We start from the raw sequence: 22,757 nt of genomic DNA on the forward strand, positions 1-22,757 counted from the left end.
TGAGTTTTATATACTGCTGAGAAGTGAACAGTACAGAATAGGAATTCTCAGTATAATTTTATTCCTAGCTGCAAGAATGGAAAAGGTAAGATATTTAAAAAAAACATAAGCATAAAGGGGATATTTATCAAAACCTGTGTAGAAGAAAAAGTTGACCAGAAGACCTTTTACTAATGAAAGTAGCACTCTGACTGGATGCTAATAGGCAACCGGTCAACTTTTTCTCTGCACAGGTTTTGAGAATCTCCCCCAAAAACTTGATTATACAATGGGTCAGTTTACGGTTACACATTCCCTTTAAAAGTCAACCAGCCGTTGTAGAATAGAATGTCTCCTTTTAGTTTTCGCCTATGTAGAAACACGTTTACAGTCTGTAGGCTTCTAGCGTTCCTTTGACATTGTCAGAATTTTCTGTTGAAGGGTTTTAGTCCAGAATTCATATTTCTCTGCTTTAAGTTTGTAGGCAGCGCTTGGAGCTACATTAATCTGAAGATAACCTTCATTTTGGTCATATTGCGGCCACTGGACCAGACCCGGCCCATTAGGATCTCTGTAAAGGATGACAAATAGTTATTTGTCTCTTCAGAATTACTCAGGTAGCATGTTGAAAAGCTCTGCAACTTATATTATTTAAGTTTCAATGCCTCACCTTCTCAAGATCAAGATGTTTTCTACCAGTGATTAGGATTGTTCTTGTTTATACTTAGTGACTGGGTGTTCAGGGGTTGCAGAAGCCATGTTTCACAATGATATATGTGGGGCTCATCCATCCACATGTATTTATGGGAAAACTTTTCATCTTATTATTGATGTTAATAAATCATCTCTGATTTCTACATACACATTTCACACTTTGCACATCCTGATATTTGCATTATTTATTAGGATTTAGTTATTTATTCATTTAGACTAGTGACCCTGTACAATATTTTACTATTTGCATGTGTGGTGTTTCCACTTTCTGCATTTGTAAAAGAGGGTATTCCAGAATTTTTAAAGAATTAATTTGCAAATTATGGTGGAAAATAAGTATTTGGTCAATAACTACAGTTCATCTCAATACTTTGTTATATACCCTTTGTTGACAATGACAGAGGTCAAACGTTTCTTGTAAGTCTTTGTAACGTCAGTGCCATGAGCGCTCTCCTCTCATGTCCCTCGCTGCTGGTGGGGCTGGGATTCGCATCGTGGGACGCACCGCATGCGAGTTCCAGCCCGTCACTCACCTCCCTGGTGTTCCATGTTCTCAGTCCCGGCGCACGTGCCCCCGCCGCCTAGGGCGCGCGTGCCAAAGCTCTGTTATTTATAGGGCCAGTAAGCCCTAATTAGTGTCTTCACCTGTTCCTTCCATATAAGTGTGTGCACCTCCCCCTGCCCTGTGCAGGATCTTTGTTGCCCTACTGCCCTAGAGAAAGCTACTGTGTTTCTGTGTTGATGTGATCCTGTTTATCCGTGTACCTGATCCTTGTTCCGTGACCTGCCCCTGCTACTGTGCCGCCTGCCCTGCCCTTCAGCTATCCTGACCTCGTCTTGTCCTTATCCATCTGTACCACACTTCATACCAGTTTCATCCCAGCTACCTGTATGGATGAGTCGTGCCAGGGGTAGCGACCTGGGTGCCGCCTGCCGCAGCAAGAACGGCTCTGGTGAAAACCAGCTGCACCTTAGAATCCGCTCCCTTGCACGGCTCATGTCATCATCCACACAGGCCCAGAGAATCCACCACCTTCCGTGACCCTTACAGTAAGATACGGCCATGGATCCCGCTGGAGTGCCTTTGCCAGATGTCTCGGATCTTTCCACTGTCGTGGCTCAACAGTCGCAGCAGTTAGCCCTTTAGGTGCAACAACTGAATCAACTCTCAGCCATGGTGCAACAGCTTCTTGCCGCTCAACAGCAACAACAGCAACAGCAGCAGCCACCTGTTCCTGAGCCCCCTCCTGTGTCTGCAGCTTCTCCTGGGACCAAGCTTTATTTGTCCTTGCCAGCGAAGTATGACGGAGATCCCAAGCTGTGTAGAGGCTTTGTGACACAGTGTTCTATCCATCTAAAACTCATGGCAGATCTGTTCCCGATGGAAAGCGGTCAGTTTACTGTCTGGAAAAATGTTTAGCCTGAGCTACACCTCTTTGGGATCATAGAGATCCGGTTTCCTTGAACCTGTTGGCCTTCCTTGCAGAATTCCGCAATGCATTTGAAGAACCCGTGCGAGCCTCCTCTGTCGAGACGGCTCTTCTGAACCTCGGCGACTACGCGGTTCAGTTAGCGACTACGCGGTTCAGTTCCGCACTCTTGCCTCTGAACTTGCTTGGAACGACGAGGCCATCAAATTGATGTGCATTTTGCCGAAGAGGCTAAGGAAATAGACCGCTTTCGCTTAACACAGCAGGAAAGATCCCATTGACGCAATGAGAATTTGTGCCTATATTATGCCAGTCCAGAGCACTTTCTCAAAGACTGTTCTGTATGTTCTCCGCATTTGTGAGAACGCTCTCATCTTGGACAAGTAGAAGTGGCATCCCTTGATGTGAATATTACCTCTCCTTGCCTGACCACCCCGGTTCAAGTGTTTACCTCTGCCAAGACTTCTTTCATCGTTTCTGCTTTTTTGGACTCTGGTTCCGCTGGCAACATCATTGGTGCCTCCCAGGTCCATAAACACCGTCTTCCAGTGACACGTCTTGTCAAGCCCTTCTACATTTCTTCTTTTTATGGACAAAATCTAAACTGTAAGGTGCAATTCCGCACTGAACCCCTCATTATGCAAGTGGGGGATTTAAATAAGGAAAAAATTGAGTTTTATGTGCTACCACATTGTACTTCAGAGCTTCTTCTTGGTCTTCCTTGGCTTCAACGTCATTCTCTACAATTGACTGGAAATCTGGTGAAATCACTTGTTGGGGACAATTTTGCCAAGATCACTGTCTCGTGCCTCCTCTTAGGCCTGCTAATAAAAGCTTCAGAGCCGACGCTCTTTCCAGATCCTCCGATGTTGCAGAATTGGACTCCAAGCCAAGGCATAATATTCCTCCTGAGCATTTGATTCCTTTAGCTCCAGGCTATCTTCAGCAAGTTCCACTTGGAAAATCTTTTGTACCTGCTAAACTGAGACGTGAAATCCTGAATTGGGGACATTCTTCTTTGCTGGAGGCTCACCCTGGAAAACGAAAGACTATTCAACTGATCTCCCGGCATTACTGGTGGCCACACCTTGAACGGGATGTCGCAGATTCTGTTCGCTCCTGCATTACCTGTGCCCGTAACAAAATTATTCTACGGAAACCTGCAGACGACTTACAGCCTTTGACCACTCCATAAACCCTCCAAGAAGAGAGGAAGACCAAAGGGGGGGGGGGGGGATACTGTAACGTCAGTGCTCAGGCCAGACACACTGGCAATGAACGCTCTCCTCTCATGTCCCCCGCTGCTGGTGAGGCTGGGACTCACATCGCAGGACATGCCCGCATGCGAGTTCCAGCCCGTGGCTCACCTCCCTGGTCTTCCGTGTTCTCAGTCCCGGCACGCGTGGCCCTGCCTCCTAGGGCACGCCGGAGCTCTGTGATTTAAAGGGCCAGTATGCCCTAATTAGTGCCTTCACCTGTTCCTACCCTATAAGTGTGTGCACCTCCCCCTTCCCCTGTGCCGGATCTTTGTTGCCCTAGTGCCTGAGAGAAAGCTACTGTGTTTCTGTGTTCCTGTGATCCTGTTTATTCATGTACCTGATCCTTGTTCTGTGACCTGATCCTGCTACTGTGCCGCCTGCCCTGACCTTCAACTATCCTGACCTCGTCTTGTCCTTATCCATCTGTACCACGCTTCATCCCAGCTACCTGTGTGGATGAGTCGTGTCAGGGGTAGCGAACTGGGTGCCGCCTGCTGCAGCAAGACCATCCCACTTTGCGGCACGGCTCACATCATCATCCACACAGGCCCAGAGGATCCACCACCTGCTGTGACCCTTACAGTCTTCACAAGGTTTTCACACACTGTTGCTGGTATTTTTCCCCATTCCTTCCATGCAGATCTCCTCTAGAGCAGTGATGTTTTGCTTCTGTCGCTGGGCAACACGGACTTTCAACTACCTCCAAAGGTTTTCTATGGGGTCGACATCTGGAGACTGGCTAGGCCACTCCAGGACCTTAAAATGCTTCTTACGAAGCCACTCCTTCTTGCCTGGGCGGTGTGTTTGGAATCATTGTCATGCTGAAAGACCCAGCCACGTTTCATCTTCAATGCCCTTGCTGATGGAAGGAGGTTTTCACTCAAAATTTCACGATACATGGCCCCATTCATTCTTTCCTTTACACGGATAAGTCGCCCTGGTCCCTTTGCCGAAAAAAAGCCCCAAAGCATGATGTTTTCACTCCCATGCTTCACAGTAGGTATGGTGTTCTTTGGATGCAACTTAGTATTCTTTGTCCTCCAAACACAACAAGTTGAGTTTTTACCAAAAAGTTCTACTTTGGTTTTATCTGACCATATGACATTCTTCCAATACTCTTCTGGATCATCCAAATGCTCTCTAGCAAACTTCAGACAGGCCCGGACATGTACTGGCTTAAGCAGGGGGACACGTCTGGCACTGTATGATTTGAGTCACTGGTGGCGTAATGTGTTACTAATGGTAGCCTTTGTTACTTTGGTCCCAGCTCTCTGTAGGTCATTCACTAGGTCCTCCCGTGTGGTTATTGGATTTTTCCTCACCATTCTTGTGATCATTTTGACACCACGGGGTGAGATCTTGCATGGAGCCCCAGATTGAGTGAGATTATCAGTGGTCTTGTATGTCTTCCATTTTCTAATAATTGCTCCCACTGTTGATTTCTTCACACCAAGCTGCTTGCCTATTGCAGATTCAGTCTTCCCAGCCTGGTGCAGGTCTACAATTTTGTTTCTGGTGTCCTTCGACAGCTCTTTGGTCTTGGCCATAGTGGAGTTTGGAGTGTGACTGTTTGAGGTTGTGGACAGGTGTCTTTTATACTGATAACAAGTTCAAACTGGTGCCATTACTACAAGTAATGAGTATAGAAAAGAGGAGATTCTTAAAGAAGACATTGTGAGCTCCAGAAATCCTGCTTGTTTGTAGGTGACCAAATACTTATTTTATACCATAATTTGCAAATAAATTCTTTAAAAATCAGACAATGTGATTTTATGGATTTTTTTTTCTCATTATGTCTCTCATAGTTGAGGTATACCTATGATGAAAATTACAGGCCTCTCACATCTTTTTAAGTGGGAGAACTTGCACAATTGGTGGCTGACTAAATACTTTTTTTGCCCCACTGTATATGCTCCCTTTACCTCTGTGTGTCATTGTGTCCTGTTTTCATGTTTGCTGTAGTGTTTTTTTTATTTTACTGTTAAATAGATAACGGCCCTCATTTACTATTGCAAACCAGACATGTTTTGTCGGGTTGTGCACCAGATTCTGCATCAGAATTTGCGCCAGAATTGAAAATACCTGACTAACTCTCCATTTCACTATGTAAACCCCCAAAATTGGCGTGGTTGCCGGGAAAAGGGACGTGGTCACGACATTTTCACAAAAACCCAACATATTCACTAAGGTTTCCACAGAAAATGTGGTGGATTTCAGCTGAGGAAAACCCTACAGATCAGGGCATGTGTTAAAAAAAAAGTATAATGTAGGGAAAGTGGAAAATGTAGGGAAACCTTAGTAAATACCGTGGAAAAAAAATTGTGGGGAATTAAAACTGACAAAGAAACCTAGTAAATCAGGGCCAATATTTCATAAGTCACATGGTCTCCCCTGGAGTATTGCTATCCCTTTTACTCTGCCATACTCCCCTGGAGACTGTGACTTATGACATATTGTTGTCACGATGCCGGCTGGCAGGTAGTGGACCCTCTGTGCCAGAGAGGGATTGGCGTGGACCGTGCTAGTGGACCGGTTCTAAGCCACTACTGGTTTTCACCAGAGCCCGCCGCAAAGCGGGATGGTCTTGCTGCGGCGGTAGTGACCAGGTCGTATCCACTAGCAACGGCTCACCTCTCTGGCTGCTGAAGATAGGCGCGGTACAAGGGAGTAGGCAGAAGCAAGGTCGGACGTAGCAGAAGGTCGGGGCAGGCAGCAAGGATCGTAGTCAGGGGCAACGGCAGAAGGTCTGGAAACACAGGCAAGGAACACACAAGGAACGCTTTCACTGGCACTAAGGCAACAAGATCCGGCAAGGGAGTGCAAGGGAAGTGAGGTAATATAGGGAAGTGCACAGGTGAAAACCCTAATTGGAACCACTGCGCCAATCAGCGGCGCAGTGGCCCTTTAAATCGCAGAGACCCGGCGCGCGCGCGCCCTAGGGAGCGGGGCCGCGCGCGCCGGGACAGAACAGACGGGGAGCGAGTCAGGTAGGGGAGCCGGGGTGCGCATCGCGAGCGGGCGCTACCCGCATCGCGAATCGCATCCCGGCTGGCAGCAGGATCGCAGCGCCCCGGGTCAGAGGACGTGACCGGAGCGCTGCAGCGGAGGGAGTGAAGCGAGCGCTCCGGGGAGGAGCGGGGACCCGGAGCGCTCGGCGTAACAGTACCCCCCCCCTTGGGTCTCCCCCTCTTCTTGGAGCCTGAGAACCTGAGGAGCAGACTTTTGTCAAGGATGTTGTCCTCAGGTTCCCAGGATCTCTCTTCAGGACCACAACCCTCCCAGTCTACTAAAAAAAAATTTTTCCCTCTGACCTTTTTGGCAGCCAAAATTTCCTTGACCGAGAAGACGTCCGAGGAGCCGGAAACAGGAGTGGGAGGAACAGATTTGGGAGAAAAACGGTTGAGGATGAGTGGTTTGAGAAGAGAGACGTGAAAGGCATTAGGGATACGAAGAGAAGGAGGAAGAAGAAGTTTATAAGAGACAGGATTAATTTGACACAAAATTTTGAAAGGACCAAGATAGCGTGGTCCCAACTTGTAGCTAGGGACACGGAAGCGGACATATTTAGCGGAGAGCCATACCTTGTCTCCAGGGGAAAAAACGGGGGGAGCTCTTCTTTTCTTATCCGCGAACCTCTTCATGCGTGAAGAAGCCTGTAAGAGAGAATTTTGGGTCTCTCTCCATATAATGGAAAGGTCACGAGAAATTTCATCCACAGCGGGCAGACCAGAGGGCAAGGGGGTAGGGAGGGGGGGAAGAGGGTGACGGCCGTACACCACGAAAAATGGGGATTTGGAGGAAGATTCAGAGACCCTGAAGTTATACGAAAATTCGGCCCATGGAAGGAGATCTGCCCAGTCATCCTGGCGGGAGGAAACAAAATGTCGCAAATAATCACCCAGGATCTGGTTAATTCTTTCTACTTGTCCATTGGACTGGGGATGATATGCAGAGGAAAAATTTAATTTAATCTTGAGTTGTTTACAGAGAGCCCTCCAGAATTTAGACACGAATTGGACCCCTCTATCCGAGACAATCTGCGTAGGCAACCCGTGAAGACGAAAAATGTGTACAAAAAATTGTTTAGCCAACTGAGGCGCAGAAGGAAGACCAGGAAGAGGGATGAAATGTGCCATTTTGGAGAATCGATCAACGACCACCCAAATAACGGTGTTGCCACGGGAAGGGGGTAAATCAGTAATAAAATCCATACCAATCAGAGACCAAGGCTGTTCGGGGACAGGCAGAGGATGAAGAAAACCAGCGGGCTTCTGGCGAGGAGTCTTATCCCGGGCACAGATAGTGCAGGCTCGCACAAAGTCCCCAACATCCGTCTCCAGAGTCGGCCACCAATAGAAGCGGGAGATGAGTTGCACAGATTTCTTGATGCCCGCATGACCTGCGAGATGGGAGGAGTGACCCCATTTGAGGATTCCGAGGCGTTGGCGTGGAGAAACAAAGGTCTTTCCTGGAGGAGTCTGCCTGATGGAGGCAGGAGAAGTGGAGATCAGGCAGTCAGGTGGAATGATGTGTTGCGGAGGGAGATCAACTTCTGAGGCATCCGAGGAACGAGAGAGAGCATCGGCCCTAATGTTCTTATCGGCAGGACGAAAGTGAATCTCAAAATTAAATCGGGCAAAGAACAGAGACCACCGGGCCTGGCGAGGATTCAGCCGTTGGGCCGACTGGAGGTAGGAGAGGTTCTTGTGGTCGGTGTAGATAATAACAGGAAATCTTGATCCCTCCAGCAGATGCCTCCATTCCTCAAGTGCTAATTTAATGGCTAGAAGCTCTCGATCCCCGATGGAGTAGTTCCTCTCCGCTGGAGAGAAGGTCCTAGAGAAAAAACCACAAGTGACAGCATGCCCGGAAGGATTTTTTTGTTGAAGAACAGCTCCAGCTCCTACTGAGGAGGCATCAACCTCCAATAGGAAGGGTTTGGAAGGGTCAGGTCTGGAGAGCACGGGAGCCGAAGAAAAGGCAGACTTGAGTCGTTTAAAGGAGTCTTCTGCTTGAGGAGGCCAGGACTTGGGATCAGCATTTTTTTTGGTTAAAGCCACGATAGGAGCCACAATGGTAGAAAAATGTGGAATAAATTGCCTGTAATAATTGGCGAACCCCAAAAAGCGTTGGATAGCACGGAGTCCGGAGGGGCGTGGCCAATTTAAGACGGCAGAGAGTTTGTCTGGATCCATCTGTAGTCCCTGGCCAGAGACCAAATATCCTAGAAAAGGAAGAGATTGGCATTCAAACAGACATTTCTCAATTTTGGCATAGAGTTGGTTGTCACGAAGTCTCTGAAGAACCATACGGACATGCTGGCGGTGTTCTTCTAGATTGGCAGAAAAAATTAGGATATCGTCCAGATATACCACAACACAGGAGTATAACAGATCACGAAAAATTTCATTGACAAAGTCTTGGAAGACGGCAGGGGCATTGCACAGTCCAAAGGGCATGACCAGATACTCAAAGTGTCCATCTCTGGTGTTAAATGCCGTTTTCCACTCGTCCCCCTCTCTGATGCGGATGAGGTTATAGGCGCCTCTTAAGTCCAATTTAGTGAAGATGTGGGCACCTTGGAGGCGATCAAAGAGTTCAGAGATGAGGGGTAAGGGGTAGCGGTTCTTAACCGTGATTTTATTAAGACCGCGGTAGTCAATGCAAGGACGTAGGGAGCCATCTTTTTTGGACACAAAGAAAAATCCGGCTCCGGCAGGAGAGGAGGATTTACGGATAAAGCCCTTTTTTAGATTCTCCTGGACGTATTCGGACATGGCAAGAGTCTCTGGGGCAGAGAGAGGATAAATTCTGCCCCGGGGTGGAGTAGTACCCGGGAGGAGGTCGATAGGGCAATCATAAGGCCTGTGAGGAGGTAGAGTCTCAGCTTGTTTTTTGCAGAAAACATCCGCGAAGTCCATATAGGCCTTAGGGAGACCGGTTACTGGAGGAACCACAGAGTTACGGCAAGGGTTACTGGGAACCGGTTTTAGACAGTTCTTGGAACAAGAGGACCCCCAACTCTTGATCTCCCCAGTGGACCAATCCAGGGTTGGGGAATGAAGTTGAAGCCAGGGAAGTCCAAGGAGAATCTCCGAGGTGCAATTGGGGAGGACCAAAAGTTCAATCCTCTCATGATGAGATCCGATGCTCATAAGAAGGGGCTCCGTGCGGAAACGTATGGTACAGTCCAATCTTTCATTATTTACACAATTGATGTAGAGGGGTCTGGCGAGACTGGTCACTGGGATGTTGAACCTGTTGACGAGAGAGGCCAAAATAAAATTTCCTGCAGATCCAGAGTCCAAGAAGGCCACTGTAGAGAAGGAGAAGGCAGAGGCAGACATCCGCACAGGCACAGTAAGACGTGGAGAAGCAGAGTAGACATCAAGGACTGTCTCACCTTTGTGCGGAGTCAGCGTACGTCTTTCCAGGCGGGGAGGACGGATAGGACAATCCCTCAGGAAGTGTTCGGTACTAGCACAGTACAGGCAGAGGTTCTCCATACGGCGTCGTGTCCTCTCTTGAGGTGTCAGGCGAGACCGGTCGACCTGCATAGCCTCCACGGCGGGAGGCACAGGAACAGATTGCAGGGGACCAGAGGAGAGAGGAGCCGAGGAGACGAAACGCCTCGTGCGAACAGAGTCCATATCTTGGCGGAGTTCCTGACGCCTTTCAGAAAAACGCATGTCAATGCGAGTGGCTAGGTGAATAAGTTCATGTAGATTAGCAGGAATTTCTCGTGCGGCCAGAACATCTTTAATGTTGCTGGATAGGCCTTTTTTGAAGGTCGCGCAGAGGGCCTCATTATTCCAGGACAATTCAGAAGCAAGTGTACGGAATTGTACGGCATACTCGCCAACGGAAGAATTACCCTGGACCAGGTTCAACAGGGCAGTCTCAGCAGAAGAGGCTCGGGCAGGTTCCTCAAAGACACTTCGGATTTCCGAGAAGAAGGAGTGTACAGAGGCAGTGACGGGGTCATTGCGGTCCCAGAGCGGTGTGGCCCATGACAGGGCTTTTCCGGACAGAAGACTGACTACGAAAGCCACCTTAGACCTTTCAGTGGGAAACAGGTCCGACATCATCTCCAGATGCAGGGAACATTGGGAAAGAAAGCCACGGCAAAACTTAGAGTCCCCATCAAATTTATCCGGCAAGGATAAGCGTATCCCAGGAGCGGCCACTCGCTGCGGAGGAGGTGCAGGAGCTGGCGGAGGAGATGACTGCTGAAGCTGTGGTAGCAACTGTTGTAGCATAACGGTCAGTTGAGACAGCTGTTGGCCTTGTTGCGCTATCTGTTGTGACTGCTGGGCGACCACCGTGGTGAGGTCAGCGACAACTGGCAGAGGAACTTCAGCGGGATCCATGGCCGGATCTACTGTCACGATGCCGGCTGGCAGGTAGTGGACCCTCTGTGCCAGAGAGGGATTGGCGTGGACCGTGCTAGTGGACCGGTTCTAAGCCACTACTGGTTTTCACCAGAGCCCGCCGCAAAGCGGGATGGTCTTGCTGCGGCGGTAGTGACCAGGTCGTATCCACTAGCAACGGCTCACCTCTCTGGCTGCTGAAGATAGGCGCGGTACAAGGGAGTAGGCAGAAGCAAGGTCGGACGTAGCAGAAGGTCGGGGCAGGCAGCAAGGATCGTAGTCAGGGGCAACGGCAGAAGGTCTGGAAACACAGGCAAGGAACACACAAGGAACGCTTTCACTGGCACTAAGGCAACAAGATCCGGCAAGGGAGTGCAAGGGAAGTGAGGTAATATAGGGAAGTGCACAGGTGAAAACCCTAATTGGAACCACTGCGCCAATCAGCGGCGCAGTGGCCCTTTAAATCGCAGAGACCCGGCGCGCGCGCGCCCTAGGGAGCGGGGCCGCGCGCGCCGGGACAGAACAGACGGGGAGCGAGTCAGGTAGGGGAGCCGGGGTGCGCATCGCGAGCGGGCGCTACCCGCATCGCGAATCGCATCCCGGCTGGCAGCAGGATCGCAGCGCCCCGGGTCAGAGGACGTGACCGGAGCGCTGCAGCGGAGGGAGTGAAGCGAGCGCTCCGGGGAGGAGCGGGGACCCGGAGCGCTCGGCGTAACAATTGTCTGTGTCTGCATGGAATGCTGGGAAAGATCCGGCCCCATTATAAATATAAGTGGTAGCTGCATCCTTATATTTTACATCCCAAACATGGCCTATTCATATCTTGCCACAAAAAAAAAACTGTCTTTTTCCCCATTAAATTCTATTAAATTTAATGATAAACCGGCTCCTTTATAGCCATTTATGTACCAAAATATGTGTTTTGCCATGTAATTTGGGACATATTTTGGGATGTAAACGTCTTAAAAGAGGTCCCCTATACAAACAGCCAAATGTCTAGCAATACAACCAAAACATCTGTTAAAGATAAAAAGCTAAAAAATAAATAAATACATTAAATGGAAATTTTTACTTTTTTTTTGCTTGTAAAATGCACTCCAAACAGGCGGACACTTTGCTGGAATAAATTTAGTCATGTCCCAATCATTGAAGGCACTATTAGACTGGGTTCACTTCATTAGAATTTTTTCTTATTTGTTTTTTGCCATCAGGCAAATGATGGCGGAATATTCATGTGGAAATTCCGAGGTGGAAAATCCACAGTCTGCACGACAAAGCGTAATCCCATTGTAACCAGTACATAATGCAATGCACCTAAAATTATGTGCAGAATTCTGCTTACTAGACCATTCGATACACAAAGAGGAACATGAGAGCCATTGCTACTGATAAAATAATTGTCTTTTTTTGTATCAATTAAAAATATACATATGTGTGACTATATTTAGAAGTATATAAAACAAAACAAAACAATGAGTGTGTTCAGGTTATTAAACCCAATACGTTGATGGGACAGGTTATTAAACCCAATATGTTATTGTGGAATCTTGTTTACATATATGCACTTTATTGCACTATTAAATAGAGAACAGCAGCTATGGGCTCCTATTCCATATATCGGCATGTTATTCTATAATATTTGAGAGAGATTAGGTAATTTATCTGTCGCACTATACCTTATAGCACCGACTCCCACATGTGCGCATGCGCCGGGTCCGATTCCTGGCACTGACTCTCCGGGCACCAGGTAGCCCGGAGCGCATTTCCGGATATGATGTATCTGTGACCTGCGTGCCGTGGTGTTGACTCACTGGGGGGTGGTGAGGTTGTTCCGGGTCAGGACCCGGCGCATGCGCCGCCGCATGAGAGTCGACGCGTTTTTACGCCACATTGGCGGAGTACTTAAGGAAGCAGGCATTAGATTGAGATAGCGTCCCTTGAGAAAGTCCGGGTGACGAAACGTTGGGGCGGTGGAGACGTGTCCCTATTATCGGTAAGTGAGGTGGCACATCATTACATGGTTATGTTATAAGTGTGTAGAATATTTACTTTTAGCAGCTTGCAGCATATAGCTACATACCTTATAGAGGGTTTGTCTCTGACACTGTCTAATCCAACACTACTTGCGTGAGGAGCCTTTAACTGCTGTTCCACCTCTTACTAACTTAGGTGACACCATTTGCTGGTACAATTTTGATTTTTTACCTGTCTCATCAATGTATTGTGTTTAATAACCTGAACACACTCATTGTTTTGTTTTGTTTTATATACTTCTAAATATAGTCACACATATGTTTATTTTTAATTGATACAAATAAAGTCTATTATTTTATCAGTAGCAATGGCTCTCATGTTCCTCTTTGTGTATCCAATGTTGTTGTTGGATGTATACTGGAATACTAATGCATAGACTCTCAGCACTAATATACTGATATAATCTGGGTGAATTATAGCAACATATACTTTCAGTGCTGTGTATCTTTCTGTCTAATTACTAGAACGTTCATTGTGTGAACGTACCTTTAGGCTACAGCCAGAAAAGGAAGACTTGTTGGGTATTTTCTGCAAATAATTTTCATACAAATAATCTGCATAATTTAGCATAATCTACAGATAATTTGTAGCATTTTCCAGAAGCAGCAAAATTGGTTAGAAAAATCTTACCTATCTATTGGGGGAGAGTTGGGGGGCCTTCATACACATTAGACTGTCCGCTTGTCCCATCAAAAACCTGAGGTATGGCTGACCTCTTACTAACGTGTTTGCTGAGAACTGCAGGAAGTCTTTGTACTTCTTTTACCTACACCCTATTCCTTCTACATTACTTATTGTTCCGTGTCATGTTGATGGTTGTGTTACAAAGAAGTGTGTGATGCAGGGTAAACTTTTGCTAACTGTAGATACTCTGTAATGTAAGTGTTCTACTTTACACGCATATACCTTGTGCATATTCTTTTCTTGACAAATAACTTACAGTAACTGCTTGCATAAAATACACATTACAAACAGTTTCAAACAACCTAGCTTTGCGCTAACAATATGAATGTTCTCTGTACAGTATATGGGGAAACAGGTGTATCATGGTTATCTGTATCCCCCAGCAATTCACAGAGGACATACAATATAAAACGTTGACAGCTTACCCATTCCGAGCAAAATTGGCCCAGTACTTCATGACTGCTTTACTAAGAGTCTTCTCCTCCTCTGTGTCTGGACCTTTAATGAATCGGAATCATTAGAAAATCTGCAGAAACTCAAATATATCAACAAACTTATAGAATCTGCCATTTATGTCAAATAAATCCCAATAAACAGTGGAGTCACTTGTCACATTACTTATCCTGGACTGAATTTGAGTTACTTGCTGTATTATATCACAGAGCATGACTCAATACTCTGCTGGGGGAGTCTCTTTGTAAATACACAACAGTAATCTTATACTGATCCTGCGTTACCGCATGTATTATACACCAGAGCTGTGCTTACTATGCTGCTGGGGGAGACACTGGGTGCTATGTAGAAAATAAGTGTACTAAAGCTTAAACTCCTTTAGAGATTCAGTTTTTCAGAATTTCCAAATGGGTTGAAAATAGGAGCTACATACAGTACATACTGTATAAGAGACCACCAGGTATACATTTAGAGCAAGAGAAAGTAATCCTCCTTCCCTTTCCATATAAAAATGTAAAGCGTACTTGTCAGATCCCACAAAAAAAAAAAAAAAGATTTTACTCAGTAGCTAATACTGACCACGTACATCTCATTTTTATGCCTATATCGCCTATATTTGTATACAAAATCCTCTTTTCATGATCTCACAGTGTTAGAAATCCTCTCAGGGGAAGGGGGTTTGTCCCTTACTTGTGGTGGTGGTGGTGGTGGGAGGAAATTGGTGTGTCTGCTCATGCAGCCTTGTCCAGGAGTCATCTCTTGTCCATGACTCATGGACAAGCCTGATGCTGTTGCAGGACTGGTTAGTGTCCCATTAGGTATGGGGACCCCTAGTGGTGGGATTTTCAGGAGCAGTTATCTTTTTTAAATATAAAAAAAAATGTAAACAACCATATAAAAGGTCTTTAATTTCCATCAGTAACAACACATAAATAGTTTTTGTATCTGCCAGTGCCCATTTAAAGTATATAATTATCTGTGATTTAAAATAAATTGGAAGTTAGAAAATAAAAAAAAGCTGTACCCACCTGCCTGGTCCCTGTTGCTCACTACTTACTGGTCTTAATGTATGGAAGTGTCTGCTCAGCCAATAACTATGCATTTATATGGTAACTATGCATTTTGTCTCAGATACCAACCAATCACAGCTTATTTTTCCATTACTCAAAATAAGTAGTGATTGGTTGCTATCTTTCCGATACAAAAACAGACATATTTTTGTCTGAGACAGATACATTTCTGCCAATGGGGGAAATTTTTAATGGTGGGTCGATTCTTTTTTTGGTTGTGCTTTGGCGCCTTCCAGGTGCATCTGTCCATTTGCTGTGCTTTTTATTGATCTCCAAATTTCTGAAAATACTCTACACGTGGACACTTTTTTTTGGTTATACAGTGGACTAGCATTTATCATTAGTGACATTTGTAATGTAAGACATTTTTGTGAAAGCTCACTCCAGCAAGAAGCATGCTCACAAAACTATCTATGTAGCAAAACATTGTTTGTTTATCCTAAAGAAAGGTTATTTAAGCCAGAGATATGAAATAGTACTGTTTTATTTTATTTAATTCAACAATACTATCAAAATAAAACTGAATATTCCTTGATTTCTTTACTTTTTTATCAAAATTGTAATTTGGCTATTTGGCACATATAAATGATTAAAACTATGATAGGGTTGTTTTGGTGCTATGACCAGATTATCGGTTAATAAATACTCTTGAGTATATGCTAACACAAACACATGTGCACGTCTCTACTCCGCCCCCGTGTGCCATCACGCCTGCCCCCTCAATGCAAGTCTATGGGAGGTGGCGTGACAGCCGTCACGTCCCCTCCCATAGACTTGCATTGAGGGGGCGGGGTATGATTTTACACGGAGCGGAATCGTGATGTTGCGATACTCCGTCTCCGTGGTTGGGAGGCATAAGACTTGGAGCTTCCAGCGCTTCCTGCAGTGCTCACAGGTGGGTGCTGCATGCTAGATTGCGGGGGTCAACAGTTACAGGACCCCCGCGATCAGACATCTTATCCCCTATACTTTGGATAGGGGATAAGATGTCTTAGGGCCGGAGTACCCCTTTAAGTGCCATCCTGTCGCATCAGTTTTTATTCCGTTTGTATCATTTATTGGTTGCTCACATCTATTCTGAGCATGCCCAGAAGTAATTACAGATCAAAAACGGATTGAAAAAAACGGATGCAAATGGATGACATTACAGGCTCCTCCATTTGCCATAGACTTCAATGTTGAATTTCATAGATCTATTTTTAACCTGTTATTTTTGGTGGAGAAAACAATACTGCATGCAACGTCTTTTCTCTGCTAAAAATGACGGAATAGGAACCAAACGAGTGCAAACGGGTGACAAAAGATCTGTTTACAGTCATTTGCAAACCGTTTTATTTTTGCAAAAGGCTTGAATGGATTTGAGAAAGGGCATGAATTAACGGAAAATTGACGTTAATGAAAATGAGCCCTTAGCTGATTGTTCTAGCATTGCATGTTGTTTATACCCCAAGCTTAGGGGAGAGGAATATCAGGCACCCAGCTTTCACAGTATACTGAAACCCCACCAGTGACTGCTTGGCCGCCTAGCACTTCTACCAGCAGTAGCTCTATTCCTGCGCTATCAGTCACACAACATGGCAGTGATGTACTTTCTCATCATAGCAGTGATGTCTTTTCTTCCCCATAATATTTATGAATTAAACTTGGCACTCAGTATTGTAATTCAAAGGAATTTTATTGTAGCAGTCCCTTTATCAAGATTGACAGTTTGGTCCTACCTGGACCTTCATCAGAATATACAGGACTGATGCGGAGGAGGAATAAGGGAGTGAAGCGGCCAAGTGGCATGCATATGGAGGAGTTCAAACATGACGAAGCCACTATAGTGTTCGAAGCCACTACAGAGAACGCAATAGTGGCTTCAGTCACGTTTGAACTCCTCCATATGCACGGCACTAGGCCGTTTCACTTCCTTATTCCTCCTCCACACCAGTCCCGTTTATATTGATGAAGGTCCAGGTAGGACCAAAACCTCAATTTTGTTAAAGGGACTGCTACAATAAAATTCCTTTTTTGGGAGGCGGCGAAGGCTGTCTTACGTGGGCTCATAATGTCTTATGTTTTCTCTCTGAAGAGACGCCTAACGGATCAACTCAAGGAAACTGGGGAGGCTCTACGGGTGGCATACACTGATTTGTCCATACTATGTCGGAGGTATCTAAGACAAGGTGGAAAACGGCATGAGCATGAGACTTGTATTGAAAGGAGGGAGAATATTAATAGGTCCTATTGGGAGGCTTCGTCATTCCGATATGGGAACAAACCAGGCAAATTATTGGCTCGTTTTGCCAGGGGTCCAGTATTGCCCTTCCATATATTTTCTATTAAAGATGCCCTGGGGGTTCAGCAGACTGATCCGAATTCGGTGGTGGTGGTCTTGGCGGACTATTTTAAACAGTTGTATACTGACCGACCTCCAGAGCAACCTGCCTTGCGGCACTGGTTGAGGGATGCTGGTCTCCCTGAATTAACTGCAGAGGAGCTGACGAGTTTGAATGCCGAGATCAACAGCACTGAATTGCTCTCTGCTATACGGTCAATGCAGTCGGGGAAGGCACCGTGACCGGACGGGTTCTCGAGTGAATTTTTTTAAGCTGTTACCGAATGAAATAGCCCCTCCTTTACTATCGCTGTATAATGCCTACTTATCAGGCCTCCCTATCTCCCAGTCTATGAACACGGCCTATATTAGGGTACTACCGAAACCTGGGAAGGATGTCTCCACACCCAATGGCTTCCATCCAATTTCACTCATAAATGTTGATCTAAAGCTTGTCAGGATTTGGCAGGCTGGTGGTGGATCCTCTGTGTCAGTGAGGGATTGGCGTGGACTGTACCGGAGGACCGGTTCTAAGTTGCTACTGGTTTTCACCAGAGCCCGCCGCAAAGCGGGATGGTCTTGCTGCGGCGGTAGCAACCAGGTCGTGTCCTCCTGTAGCGGCTCAACCTCACTGACTGCTGAGACAGGCGTAGTACAAAAGGAGAAGGCAGGAGCGTGGTCGGACGTAGCAGAGTTCAGGGCAGGCGACAAGGGTTCACAGGCGAGAGGACAATAGCAACGGGTTACAACAGTAAGGAACGCTTTCAAAATGGCACTAGGCACAAAGATCCGGCAAGGGCAGGAAGGGGATGAACACTTAAATAGGCAGGGACACAGTGGGGAATCAGGAACCAGCGCATCAATTATTGGTGCGCTGGCCCTTTAAATTTACCATAGATGGCGCGCGCGCGCCCTGGGGAGCGGGGCCGCGCGAGCCGGGATGCCGAGGACGGAGCAGCAGCGCACCGGAGCACAGGTAAGAAGGAGGAGGGCGCGGCGCAGCGGCGGAAAAAGTTTTAGAAAAGAAGCCACAGGTTATGGTCTTACCCCTGGACGACTTCTGGGTCAGCACAGCTCCGGCTCCCACCGAGGATTCGTCCACCTCAAGAAAGAATGGTTTGGAGGGGTAAGGCCTAGACAGAACCGGAGCAGAAGCAAAGGCGGATTTCAGGGACTGGAAGGCCTCTTCAGCCTCAGGAGGCCAGGTCTTGGGATTAGCTCCTTTTCTGGTTAATGCCACTATGGGAGCCACCAGGGTAGAATAATGTGGAATAAATTGCCTGTAGTAATTGGCAAAACACAAGAATCTTTGTATGGCCCGGAGTCCAGAGGGGCGTGGCCAATCCAGAACTGAGGAAAGCTTGGCAGGATCCATTTGCAGTCCCTGAGCAGAGATGATGTACCCGAGAAATGGCAAGGAGGAACGTTCAAAGAGACATTTTTCGATCTTGGCATATAGGCGGTTTCTCCTAAGACGAGTGAGGACTTGACGAACTTGAGCCCGGTGCTGGTCCAGGTTTAAGGAGAATATAAGGATATCATCCAAATATACCACCACACAGGTATAAAGCAAGTCCCGGAAGATATCATTAACAAATTCCTGGAAGACAGCAGGGGCATTACAGAGGCCGAAGGGCATAACCAGATACTCAAAGTGTCCATCTCTAGTGTTAAAGGCGATCTTCCATTCATCTCCTTCTCGGATGCGGATCAAGTTATAAGCCCCACAAAGATCCAATTTGGTCAAGATCTTAGCCCCTCTGAGACGATCAAACAGTTCTGAGATCAAGGGCAGAGGATAGCGGTTCTTGATGGTGATCTTGTTAAGTCCTCTGTAGTCTATGCAGGGGCGGAGAGAACCGTCTTTTTTAGAGACAAAGACAAAACCGGCTCCGGCAGGGGAGGAAGACTTCCTAATAAACCCTCTTTGAAGGTTTTCTCATACATAGTCAGACATGGCTTGAGTCTCAGGAGGAGAGAGAGGGTGGATTCTGCCCTGAGGTGGAGAAGAACCAGGTAGCAGGTCAATAGGACAGTCATAAGGCCTGTGAGGTGGAAGAGTCTCTGCTTGCTTCTTACAGAAGACATCCGCAAAACCGTGGTAAGACTTGGGAAGACCTGGTGGCGGAAGTACAGGCGGGTCCCATTTAATAGGAGCAGGCTTGGAGCAGGAGGAACCCCAATGTAGAATCTCCCCGGTTGGTCCAATTAAGGACTGGACAATGGCATTGCAACCATGGAAGACCCAGCAGAAGCTCTGAGGAACAAAAAGGAAGGACAAAAAACTCCAAAGCCTCTGTATGAAATATCCCAATGTCCATCCGCAGAGGCTGGGTACGGTATTGAACCGTGGCAGAAAGTCTCTCACCATTTACCGTAGAGATGAGGAACGGTTTAGGCAGACGGACTATGGGAATTCGGTACTTCTCGACCAAGGAGGCGTGGATAAAATTGCCAGCAGAACCGGAGTCCAAGAAGGCGGCAGCCGTGAAGGAGGACTTGGACGGTAGGAACAACTGCACTGATAAGATGAGTCGTGGAGAGGAAGAATCCACACCCAGCAACGCCTCTCCCACGTTTACTAATTGCGGGCGTTTCCAGAACGCGGAGGACGAAGAGGACAGTCTCTCAGGAAGTGCTCGGTACTGGCGCAGTACAGACATAGATTCTCGTCTCTACGATGGCTTCGTTCTTGTGGGGTCAGGCGAGACCGGTCCACCTGCATGGCTTCCACGGCGGGAGGCCCAGGAACAGCTTGATGTGGACGTAAAGAAACGGGAGCCAGACGAGGAAAACGTCTTGGACGAGTCTTTTCTTTCTCCTGGTGGAGAGGAGTTCCTCTTGTCTTTCGGAAAAATGTTTATCAATCCTGGTGGCCAGCAAGATGAGGTCACAGAGGGTAGAGGGCAGCTCTCGAGCTGCAAGGACATCCTTAATATCACAATTAAGTCCTTTCTTGAAAGTAGCGCAGAGGGCTTCGTTGTTCCAATTTAGTTCTGAGCCGAGTGTGCGGAACTGTATAGCATAGTCCCTCACTGAGGAACCTCCTTGGGTCAAGTTCAGTATGGCAGTCTCTGCGGAGGTAACCCGGGCAGGTTCCTCAAAAATGCTACGGAATTCCCGGCAGAAGTTCTGTACAGAGGTGGTGGCAGGATCAGCGTGGTCCCAAAGTGGTGTAGCCCAGGCCAGGGCCCTCCCGGTAAGCAGACTAAGGATGAAGGCAACCTTGGCTCACTCAGTTGGAGACTGATCTGAGAGTAGCTCGAGATGAAGGGAGCACTGAGACAGGAACCCTCGGCACTGCTTGGGGTCTCAGTCGTATTTGTCCGGCAAATACAAACGGATTCTGGATCCGGAAGCAACTGCAGGAGGAGATGAAGCGGCAGGTGCAGACGGAGGTGCTGGCTGTTGCTGAGACGGCGGGAGCTGCTGAAACATAGTGGTTAGCTCAGCCAGCTGTTGACCTTGCTGGGCGACAATGGTGGTGAGGTCCGCCAGGCTAGGCAATGGAACGTCAGCGGGATCCATGGCCGGATCTTACTATCAGGATTCGGCAGGCTGGTGATGGATCCTCTGTGTCAGTGAGGGATTGGCGTGGACCGTACCGGAGGACCGGTTCTAAGTTGCTACTGGTTTTCACCAGAGCCCGCAGCAAAGCGAGATGGTCTTGCTGCGGCGGTAGCAAGGGTTCATAGGCGAGAGGACAATAGCAATGGGTTCGGCAACGGGCAAGGCAAAATACAACAGTAAGGAACGCTTTCAAAATGGCACTAGCACAAAGATCCGGCAAGGGCAGGAAGGGGATGAACACTTAAATAGGCAGGGACACAGTGGGGAATCAGGAACCAGCGCATCAATTATAGGTGCGCTGGCCCTTTAAATTTACCATAGACGGCGCGCGTGTGCCGGGATGCCGAGGACGGAGCAGCAGCGCGCCGGAGCGCAGGTAAGAAGGAGAAGGGCACGGCGCGTGAGCGGTGGCCAGCCGCCACGCGAGCCGCGTCCCTGGGACAATAGGACCCGCGATACCGGTCAGTGTTTCTGACCGGGAGACGCCGAGGACCGGGGACAACAGAAGCAGGCGGCGGGCGCTCCGATCCGGAGGCGGGGACCGGAGCGCTCGCTGTAACAAAGCTGCTCTCTAAAATTATGGCGGATCGCCTGGCCCAGGTACTTCCCCGACTGATTGCACCTTCACAAGTGGGGTTTGTCAGAGGCAGGGCTGCTGTGGCTAACTTGCGTAAAGTTATTGCAGTCTTGGATGAGGTTAACTTACACCCGGAGGCACACCCATCGCCCGCTATCTTGTCTTTGGATGCCGCTAAGGCTTTTGATAGCGTGAGGTGGGAGTGGTTGTGGAAGGTAATGGGGGCGATGGGCTTTACTGGTACATTTTATAATGATATATTATCCTTGTACTCCAATCCTTTTGCAAGGGTGGCGACGACTGGGTTCCTGTCCCCTAGTTTTAGACTGGAACGGGGCACGAGACAGGGGTGTCCTTTGTCACCATTGTTGTTTAACATTGCACTTGAATCTCTTGTGAGGGTCCTGGACTCCTCGGCGGTCGCAGAGGGGATAGCGCTTGGTTCCGTAATACTCCATACAGCGTTGTTCGCTGATGACATTCTGCTGTTTCTTTTGCGGCCGCGGAGGGACCTGGATAAGATATTTGGGGCCCTACTGGACTTTGGAGGTGAGTCGGGCTTCAGAGTGAACGCCTCTAAGAGTACTATGCTTGACATCAGGGGGCGACACGCAACTGTCGTGGGGGATCACCACCAATACCAGTATAATTCCCATGTAAAATATTTGGGTATTCTTATTGGTTGTCGCCCGCAATCCCTATATAATTTAAATTATATTCCGCTATTTCAGAGAATAGAAAAGGAACTACAGAGGTGGTAATCTCTTCCGCTTCCCTTTATGGCACGCTGCCATCTAGTGAAAATGATGAATTTTTCAAAACTCCTCTATCCCATGCAGACTATCCCCGTTCTGTTGAAACATGTTGATGTACGGAGGATGAATTTCTCCTTTACTAAATTCATCTGGGCTGGACGTTGGCCCAGAATCTCCCTCCAAAAGTTGATGCTCCCTAAGGAGTAGGGTGGGTTGCATTTTCCGGACATCCGCCACTATAATTTAGCGTGCTTACTCCGTCATGGCATTGATTGGATCAAGGGGACTTCGCTATACTCTGTGCTGCCTCTAGAGTCCGGGATGGTCTCCTCTTGGTCTTTACCTGCCTTACTACATACTCGATATAGATTATTGCCTAGGGATGCTAAACTTAGTGTACTATTAAGGGATACTATTGCAGCTTGGAAGGCCTGCAGGTCTGTAATGGGGCTCCCCTTCCTGCTAGGCAAGGAGATGCCATTATGGTCTCACCCTGAATTTCAGCTAGGGCTTACAAACCCTCTCTTTAGACGCTGGGCTCA

At 47.5% G+C, this 22,757-nt stretch overlaps 1 pseudogene; it reads right to left on the minus strand.

Annotated features, from left to right (window-relative positions):
• Positions 1-348: 348 nt before the first annotated feature.
• LOC130277468 (carboxylesterase 5A-like) overlaps positions 349-22,757 on the minus strand; it is a 70,657-nt pseudogene continuing 48,248 nt past the window's right edge.

This window comes from Hyla sarda, chromosome 6 (genome assembly GCF_029499605.1).
Source record: "Hyla sarda isolate aHylSar1 chromosome 6, aHylSar1.hap1, whole genome shotgun sequence".
Classification (NCBI taxonomy): domain Eukaryota; kingdom Metazoa; phylum Chordata; class Amphibia; order Anura; family Hylidae; genus Hyla; species Hyla sarda.